This window comes from Moschus berezovskii, chromosome 10, assembly GCF_049115385.1.
Source record: "Moschus berezovskii isolate FMDL1 chromosome 10, NW_MosBer_1.0, whole genome shotgun sequence".
Classification (NCBI taxonomy): Eukaryota; Metazoa; Chordata; class Mammalia; order Artiodactyla; family Moschidae; genus Moschus; species Moschus berezovskii.
In genome coordinates, this window is record NC_142469.1 from 108,858,116 (window position 1) to 108,866,919 (window position 8,804).

Sequence of the window (8,804 nt, forward strand, 5' to 3'; positions counted from 1 at the left end):
TCGGAGCTAAGCCTGCCACCAGGATCTGATGGTCCCATCAGCCTTCCTTGAGATCAGACAAATAGAAAATCAAGGCTGTGACCTTGCACCTACCACCAGCCAACCAGTGTCCTTAGTCCTAAGAACCTGGGAAGTGAAGATCCACAAGGCAGTGCTCCAGTCCCTGGGAGGAGGAGGGAGCAGGCAGGCAGGGAGGCGGTGGAGGAGGCAGCTGACTCCCAGATGATGACCTTCCCGCCTCTGCCACCTGCAGCTCAGGCCTTTAGTCGACAATCCTTCCCCTGTGTCCTCAGGGTCCACATCCTCAAAGATGGCCAGTGGCCTCCTAACGGCCGGCAGTGCCTGGGCTCCTGGTCCTCTGTGGCTCCATTCCTCTTTGTCCACTCTGCTGCCAGGAAGTGGTCCAACCAAGCGAGGCCACAGGAGGCCCTCCCACCACAATAGCGTTTCCGTGTCCCCCATTTCTTGCTTGTAGCTAAAGCTCCAGCCTCCTAGACCTTCCCTCAGCTCCAAAGGGTAAATTCAAGCAGTCACCAAGGAACTGAGGGAGTGCAGAATAAAGGGAAGTTCAGTTCAGTTCAGTCGCTCAGTCTTATCTGACTCTTTGTGACCCCATGAATCACAGCACACCAGGCCTCCCTGTCCACCACCAACTCCCAGAGTTCACTCAAACTCATGTCCATCAAGTCAGTGACGCCATCCAGCCATCTCATCCTCTGTCATCCCCTTCTCCTCCTGCACCCAATCCCTCCTAGCATCAGGGTCTTTTCAAATGAGTCAGCTCTTCGCATGAGGTGGCCAAAGTATTGGAGCTTCAGATTTAGCATCAGGCCTTCCAATGAACACCCAGGACTGATCTCGTTTAGGATGGACTGGTTGGATCTCCTTGCAGTCCAAGGGACTCTCAAGAGTTTTCTCCAGCACCACAGTTCAAAAGCATCAATTCTTCTGCACTCAGCTTTCTTTAGAGTCCAACTCATATCCATACATGACCACTGGAAAAACCATAGCCTTGACTAGATGGACCTTTGTTGGCAAAGTAATGTCTCTGCTTTCTAATATGCGGTCTAGGTGGGTCATACCTTTCCTTCCGAGGAGTGAGCGTCTTTTAATCTCATGGCTGCATCAGCATCCGCAGTGATGTTGGCTTGACGGTCTAGGTGCGGGGCAATGTGTCCTGCTGCCTGCCACTCACCCACAGAGCACTCACCACTGTTTGAAACAGGACACGCGTGATTACTCTACTCATGTCTGGCTTTCCCTGTGGATTGCAAGTCAACACCCATATCTAGTTTACTTACCACTGAGTCCCCACTGCCTGGCACAGTAGATGACAAACAGTAGGTGCTTGACAAACAGCATCTGTGGGGGGAAAAGCATGGGCTCCTCTGTGGTCTGAAGCAGTGTCGTGTCTTTCTGGTCTCCTGCATTTCTCCAACTTCTTACATTTTCTGGGCTCCTTTAACCACCTCTTCTAAACAACCTAAGCAAACCACACAATTCTGTCTTCCTGCTTCTCTTTTAGGCTAAAAAGATCTGTTTCTTAAAACAAACCTGCATCCCATAATTCCTAGTTCTCACTCAAACCACAGTCCATCTGTGTAAGTCTCTGCTCCTCGGGGAGGCCTTTCCTGACCACAGCTGGATAAGAAGAGAATCTGATTTAGACAGAATTTTATTCTTGAGGAACCTGCAGGCGATGGGGGGTGAGCGGGGAGGAAGTCTAGTAATAGGAAAAAGCGCTGACTTGAGGAACTGCAAGCTTCTCCAAGGTTGGGCAAGAGAGGTTTCTTTACAGAGAGGAGTAAACACAGTTAGAAACCAGTGGGCAGTGGGCTGAGAGGGTGGCTTCGTAGGTGAGGCGGTCAGAGAATGTTTTTCCTGGAGGTGCCTGAGCTCAGGAGAGGGATGCCTACCTGCTCTGGGTGAGGCTGAAGAAAGCTGCTGCTGCTGCTGCTGCTGCTGCCAAGTCGCTTCAGTCGTGTCCGACTCTGTGCGACCCCAGAGACGGAAGCCCACCAGGCTCCCCCGTCCCTGGGATTCGGGAGCAGAGAAGCTGAAATAAGTTTGGTTAATAAGCTTCCTGTTCCCAATGACCAGTGAGAGAACTAAGGTGAGGCCAAGAACAGGAATTCGGAGGGTCCCTGTCTGGCCTTGTCCCAGTTAAGTTGGGGGAACGGGGGTATCTAGGAAACAAATCTGAATCCTCGCAGTGAGCTGTTTTCCGGAACACGCGGGGCAGGGAGACTTTTAGCCTGTGCTGTGCTCCAGGGCCACAGGCTTAGACGAGATTCAGCGTCGCCACCGGCGACTTGCCACTCCCTCACATGGCTCCTTCTCAGCAGGGCTCCCTGCAGCTCCTTCGAGCTTCCCGTCCACCCCTCCCCACCCCACGCCCAGGTATGTAGACCAGGAAGCCGAGGGCTCAGCCCCTCACTTGCGTGCCTTACCAGTGCATTTGAGATTCTTTCTGCATCATGGAAGAATTCGGAGACAAAGCAGAGGGGTTAAGAAAGTAACATGAGAGTTTATTTAAGCAAGGACACATTCTCAGATGGAGAGCAGGCAGGCAGGTGAGGAGGGGCTTCTTAGGAAGCCAGTTATAAGGGATATACAAAGAAGGGGCGAACAGTCACTGGGGAAGGAGTTTAGGGCTTGTCTTCCCTGATTTTCATCCCAGTTCCATTTTCCCAGTGAGAGCAGGAATTTCTGTCCCCATTTAGCCTACATCAGAAGGATCAAGGCGCCGGTGCCTGGTGACTCTTCTTATCTGGAAGATGGGCTCGATAAAGGACAGAAATGGTATGGACCTAACAAAAGGAGAAGATATTAAGAAGAGGTGACAAGAATACACAGAAGAACTGTACAAAAAAGATCTTCACCACCAAGATAATCACAGTGGTGTGATTACTGACCTAGAGCCAGACATCCCGGAATGTGAAGTCAAGTGGGCCTTAGAGAGCAACACTACGAACAAAGCTAGTGGAGGTGATGGAATTCCAGTTGGGCTATTTAAAATCTTGAAAGATGATGCTGTGAAAGTGCTGCACTCAATATGACAGCAAATTTGGAAAACTCAGCAGTGGCCACAGGACTGGAAAAGGTCAGTCTTCATTCCAATCCCAAAGAAAGGCAATGCCAAAGAATGCTCAAACTACCGCACAATTGCACTCATCTCCCACACTAGTAAAGTCATGCTCAAAATTCTCTAAGCCAGGCTTCAGCAATATGTGAACCGTGAACTCCCAGATGTTCAAGCAGGTTTTAGAAAAGGCAGAGGCACCAGAGATCAAATTGCCAACATCCGCTGGATCATAGAAAAAGCAAGAGAGTTCCAGAAAAAACATCTCTTTCTGCTTCATTGACTATGCCAAAGCCTTTGACTGTGTGGATCACAATAAACTGTGGAAAATTCTGAGGGAGATGGGAATACCAGATCACCTGACCTGCCTCTTGAGGAACCTGTATGCAGGTCAGTGCCGGGAGCCAGCGAGGGAAATCCTACCCATGGCAAAGGTCAATTGGGGAAGAGGCCTGACGGGCAAGGGCTAATCAGGGCTCGAGGAACCCCCTGGACTTACCTGAGCATCTACCCCAAAGAAAACTGGAGTCTGACTGCTTTACTATCTTACGCCTCTTACCAAGTCCTCTAATACTTACAGGGGCTTCCCCCCAACCACCTTTCTCTGAAAACATTAATTCAGAGCTGTAGTTTAAAAGTTCTCCTCGGCTTAATAGGAGTGTTCCAATCCAAGCCCCTCTGATAGCTTTCTAACTTGCATGACAAGTTTGTCCGGGCTCTTACAACTATGAGTGTGACTGTTTATAGCCTCCCAGCCATGCAAGGACAGAAAGCAACAGGAATCTGTTGAAGAAGTTAAAATCACTAGGGTAGTACTAAAAAAGATTTCATTGTTGAATCAATGCTTGCTGCAGTTTCCTCTATCTATTGTATCCTTGGAAATATATTAATCACATATAGAGAATATAAGTAGTAGCCTTTGATTTAACCACATCAGATCTTAAGTTAATAAATTCCTTTCTTGAAGCTCACTACACCTGTGCCTTATAGGAATGTAACTTTGTTATGTGTCTAGCACCTGACTCTAGGAAAGTCACCTTAAAAGAATATAAGCCTTTTACTTGCTAACTAACCTATTGTTAGGAGAGAGGGCCATAAACTGTTAGCAGGCCACCTGGCCAGAAGATGATGTAAACCACCCAAAACTTTTGTATATCACGAGACATACAAAAATGAGCCCTGATCCTGATAAGGGTCAAGACTGCTGACCCCGCGTGATTTTGGTGTGAATCTATACCTCCCTTTCTTTGTTTCTTATGCGCATAACTTAGGGTATAAAAGCAGCACTGGAAAATAAAGTTTTGGGCCTTGCTCACTGAAGCTTGGTCTCCCCGTGTCGTTCTTTCTCTTTTTCCATCCTTTTCTCTATTCTCCTTTTTCTGGTTGAGATCCTTGGAGCGCTGGGCCCTCTGAGTTTACTTATCTGCCTGGGCTTCTAAGACTCACTGGAGGGGGTGCCCTGGTGGGGTGCCTCCAGTGATTCGAGAGGGCGCCTGCGGCCTACGTAAACAGAGCAAGCCCCGTGCTGGGGTTTTATTGGTTTCCAGCGTAAACCAAGGAATCATCAGCCCCTGTCTCTCTCTTCTTTCTCTCTCTCTCTCTCTGACGCCGACGCCGTTCATCCCGAGGATACCCTGGGCCTTATCGAGGCTGGACCCCGATAAGTGGCGCCCGAACCAGGCTTCCGAGGGTAAGTCTCCCCCATTGTCCAGTTTTCGGGACGGCTAGGACCCCACTTAGGGTTTCCGGAACCCCCCTGCATAAGATAGGTAGGGTGAGTAAAAGTGGAAGGGTTTACACTTTCTTTAAGAGACTAAAACTTCAGACATGGGTAACAGTAAGTCAAAATGATGACAACTCTTTATAGGAGTCATTTTACAACTATTAAACAAAAGAGGAATTAAGGTCAAAAAAGCTAAATTACTCTTGTTCAGGAGCAGTGTTCTTGGTTTCTGAAAGAGGGCACTGTTAATTTAGATACCTGGGAAAAGGTGGGAAAACAGCTAAAAATTTACTATACTCAGCAGGGTCCAGAAAAAGTGCCCACCAATACCTTTTATTTATGGAATATAATCAGAGATGCTTTAGATCCTGCCCATGAATCTAAACCACCACCCATTAAAAAAGGTAGTGGAAATAAAGAGGTTATACCTAGTTATCAGGGGCTTCCCTGGTGGCTCAGAGGTTAAAGCGTCTGCCTCCAATGTGGGAGACCCGGGTTCGATCCCTGGGTCGGGAAGATCCCCTGGAGAAGGAAACGGTAACCCACTCCAGTATTCTTGCCTGGAGAATCCCATGGACGGAGAAGCCTGGTAGGCTACAGTCCACGGGGTCGCAAAGAGTCGGACACGACTGAGCGACGGAATGGAACGGATACCTAGTTATCAAGCCACCAAGAACACCAATAGTCATTCAGAAAGCGGGGATGAAAAAGAAGAACAGGTTTCACCCTCTGCTCCTCCTCAAGATGAGGAAGATTTAGATAAGATAATAAATCAATACCATTCTGATGAGGATGAATATCTTTTAGCTATTGATACTCCTAAAAGCTTAAAAAAAAAAAACAAAACCCTCAAATAAACTGTCCTCAAAATCTAAACATCAGAAAGGCTCTCTAAAACTAGAGACCAAATATGTGGGACATTCTCGTCCCCCTTTGCCTCCCCCCCCTTATAGGGGCGAGAGACCACCGCTGAAAGTTCCCCAGAGAAGAGTTCTCTCTAGCCCCGGAGATCAGTTTGATCCGCACCTTGAGAGGCTTTTACAAGATCTTAGGGCTATTAATGCCACTATGGAGGACATGGGGGCCTTACAGCCGGGGCTCCCCTCCCCAGTAGCTGTTCCAAAGGGATATAATACAATTGTAATTGATTTACAAGACTGCTTTTTCACTATTCCCTTAAACGCCATGGATAAAAAGCGATTTGCTTTTAGCCTGCCGTCAGAAAATTTTAAACAGCCCTATTTGAGGTTTCAATGGAAAGTGTTACCTCAGGGAATGAAAAATAGCCCCACCTTATGTCAAAAATTTGTTAATACCGCTATACAAGATATTAGGGCTAAATATGAGCAAGTATATATGATTCATTATATGGATGATATTTTAATAGCTCATCCAGATAGAACTCATTTACAAACTGTCCTCCAAGAGTTAACTCAGGCGTTATCAGCTAGAGGCTTAAAAATTGCCCCGGAAAAAATTCAAACCAACCCACCCATAACTTATTTAGGAAGGATTATACATTCAGAAACAGTGACTCATGCCCCACTACAATTAAGAAAAGATCATCTTGTTACTCTTAATGACTTTCAAAGACTTTTAGGTGATATTAACTGGATTCAGCCTTACTTGAAATTAACCACTGCTGAGGTAAAACCTCTCTTTAACATTTTGTGCGGGGATCCCGACCCAGCTTCGAAAAGGCAATTAACTACTGAGGCTCAAGAAGCCTTGCTTACAGTGAAAAAGGCCCTATCTAATAGTTATGTAAAACAAATAGATTTAGCAGCCACTTGGCAATTCCTTTGCTTAGCTACCCCCATTGCACCTACGGGAGTCTTATGGCAAAACGGCCCCTTAGAATGGGTCCATCTTCCTGCTCAAGCAAAAAAGAGTGGCTTCTTAAAAAGAGTGGCTTCTTATCCGGGGCTGATAGCTACTTTGATATTAAAAGGAAGAAGGCGGAGCATTAAACTATTTGGTAAAGAGCCATCAGAGATTGCAATTCCATATAACAAAGAACAGCTTGATGCTCTTTTAATGTTTGAAGAAGATTGGCAAATTGCTATAGAAAACTATTTCGGTCAAATTTTACATCATTTATCCTCACATGTTTTGTTAAATTTTATATCTAGACACCCGGTTATCTTCCCTGTTAGGTGCAGACAACTCCCCATTCCAGGCGCTCAGCTAGCCTTTACTGACGGGTCAGCTAATGGCAGAGCCTCTATAGTTACAAAAAATCAACATAAGGTTCTGCAAACACAGGAGACTTCAGCTCCAAGAGCTGAACTCACAGCTGTTATAGAAGCCTTTGTCATGTTTGCAGAAAAAGATTTCAACCTTTTTTCTGACTCTCATTATGTAGTCAGATTATTCCCACATATTGAGACTGCAGTTCTGCCTAAAAGTAAAACCACAATATTTCATTTACTAACTAAATTACAGCAACAAATTTGGAAGCGAAACTGACCATTTTTTATTGGCCACATTCGAGCTCATTCTGGGCTGCCTGGCCCTTTAAATGCTTTCAATGATTTGGCAGATGCATTGACCAAGATTACAGTGGCCTCTGCTTTTGAAGAGGCCCAAACTTCTCACTCACTGCACCATCAAAATGCTATGGCTTTAAGATATCATTTTCAGATTCCTCGAGAATCTGCTTGGGAGATTGTTCGTTCTTGTTCACACTGTCCCACTGCTACAAATAGTTTGCATGTGAGAGTTAACCCTCGCGGTCTCAAACCTAATATACTTTGGCAGACATGGCCCAGAACATATTACTCAGGGAATGTTGGCAGGAATTGATAAATTTGGGGCCGATGAAGACCAAATGCAGTTAAAATTGGGTTTCTAAAAAAGTACTCGAGGTACTCAGGGGCCAGCTTGCCTGCCAATGGACCAGACCCAGCGGCCGCAACTGGGACACTTTTGTCCCTGGTCTCCTCCTGATGCAGACAACTGGCCAGAGTGCCCCGACCTGTAAGGAACAAGAGACTTTAAAGTCTGTCTGTCTGGATTTATGTATGTCTCAGTGTGTGTCTTTTGTTTTTTGTTTCTTGTTTATTTTACAATATTGCTGAAGCTGTGAGTTCTAATTTAATCGGCCTAAAAAATAAATAAATAAGCGCTTACAAATCAGACAATTCTAAGTACAAAAAAATTAACCTGAGTTTCAGTCACGTGAACTGGTAAATAGTCAATATTAAATATCTAGTATTAATGTTTGTTTGCTAATCCAATATAGACATGTCTAAGAGTCATCAACATTAAGCACATTTTCCTTGTACCTAGGTTTATTATAAGTTAAATATTGTTATATTGTTATATCTGTCATAAGTTTGTTGGCAAAAAAGGTACCTCTAGTTAAAAAAAAAAAGTAAATAAAATATGAGCTTTTAGATAAACTCTATTAAGATTAAAAATGTCTGTCTAAAACAGTTTCTCTAGATTTTGGTAACCTGAATTTCTAAGATTGTGCTAAATTAAGTAACAAAAGTTTATTGACTAGCTAGGTCATTTCCAAATAAAATAAGATTCTGAAACATTCACTACTGAATACTAACTTACAAAAAAAACTTAAGATTTTAGACTATTAATAAATAATGTTTGATGCCATCCTGAGATGTTAGCTAAATTTTTTAAGTTATCACTGGTATTTATGTTCACCAGTCTATAGAATGCTAATATAAAGGTCAATTCTTGGTTACTTAAGGGAAGTAAGATGTGTGTGTTCAGTAAAAAAGGTATAAAGAATGAAGTTACATTTTATAAAGAAAAAAGGTAGTAGGTCTGACTTACAGTTGGCTGTTCCAGGATAGGAGAACAAATGGGTACAGAAAGTTATAAAAAGGTTTTGTGGAAAGTGGACCCCAAGGAAAGACTTTTGTGTATAAATAAATGTTTTCTTGAGATTTTAAACTGCATTTGACAATAGATTTAAGTTTTATGGTCTGTTCCATATTTTCCTCTGAAATCCTATATTGTTACTATGGCTGAGTG

The 8,804-nt window shown here is 44.5% G+C and overlaps 1 long non-coding RNA gene across 1 annotated transcript; it reads right to left on the reverse strand.

Annotated features, from left to right (window-relative positions):
* Positions 1-393: 393 nt before the first annotated feature.
* LOC148776379 (uncharacterized) lies at positions 394-1,636 on the reverse strand. Its single transcript, XR_016038468.1, has 3 exons — positions 1,302-1,636; positions 1,083-1,212; positions 394-541 (listed from the first exon to the last, which is right to left on the reverse strand). It is a non-coding gene; the product is annotated as an uncharacterized LOC148776379 (long non-coding RNA).
* Between the last annotated feature and the right edge of the window lie 7,168 nt (positions 1,637-8,804).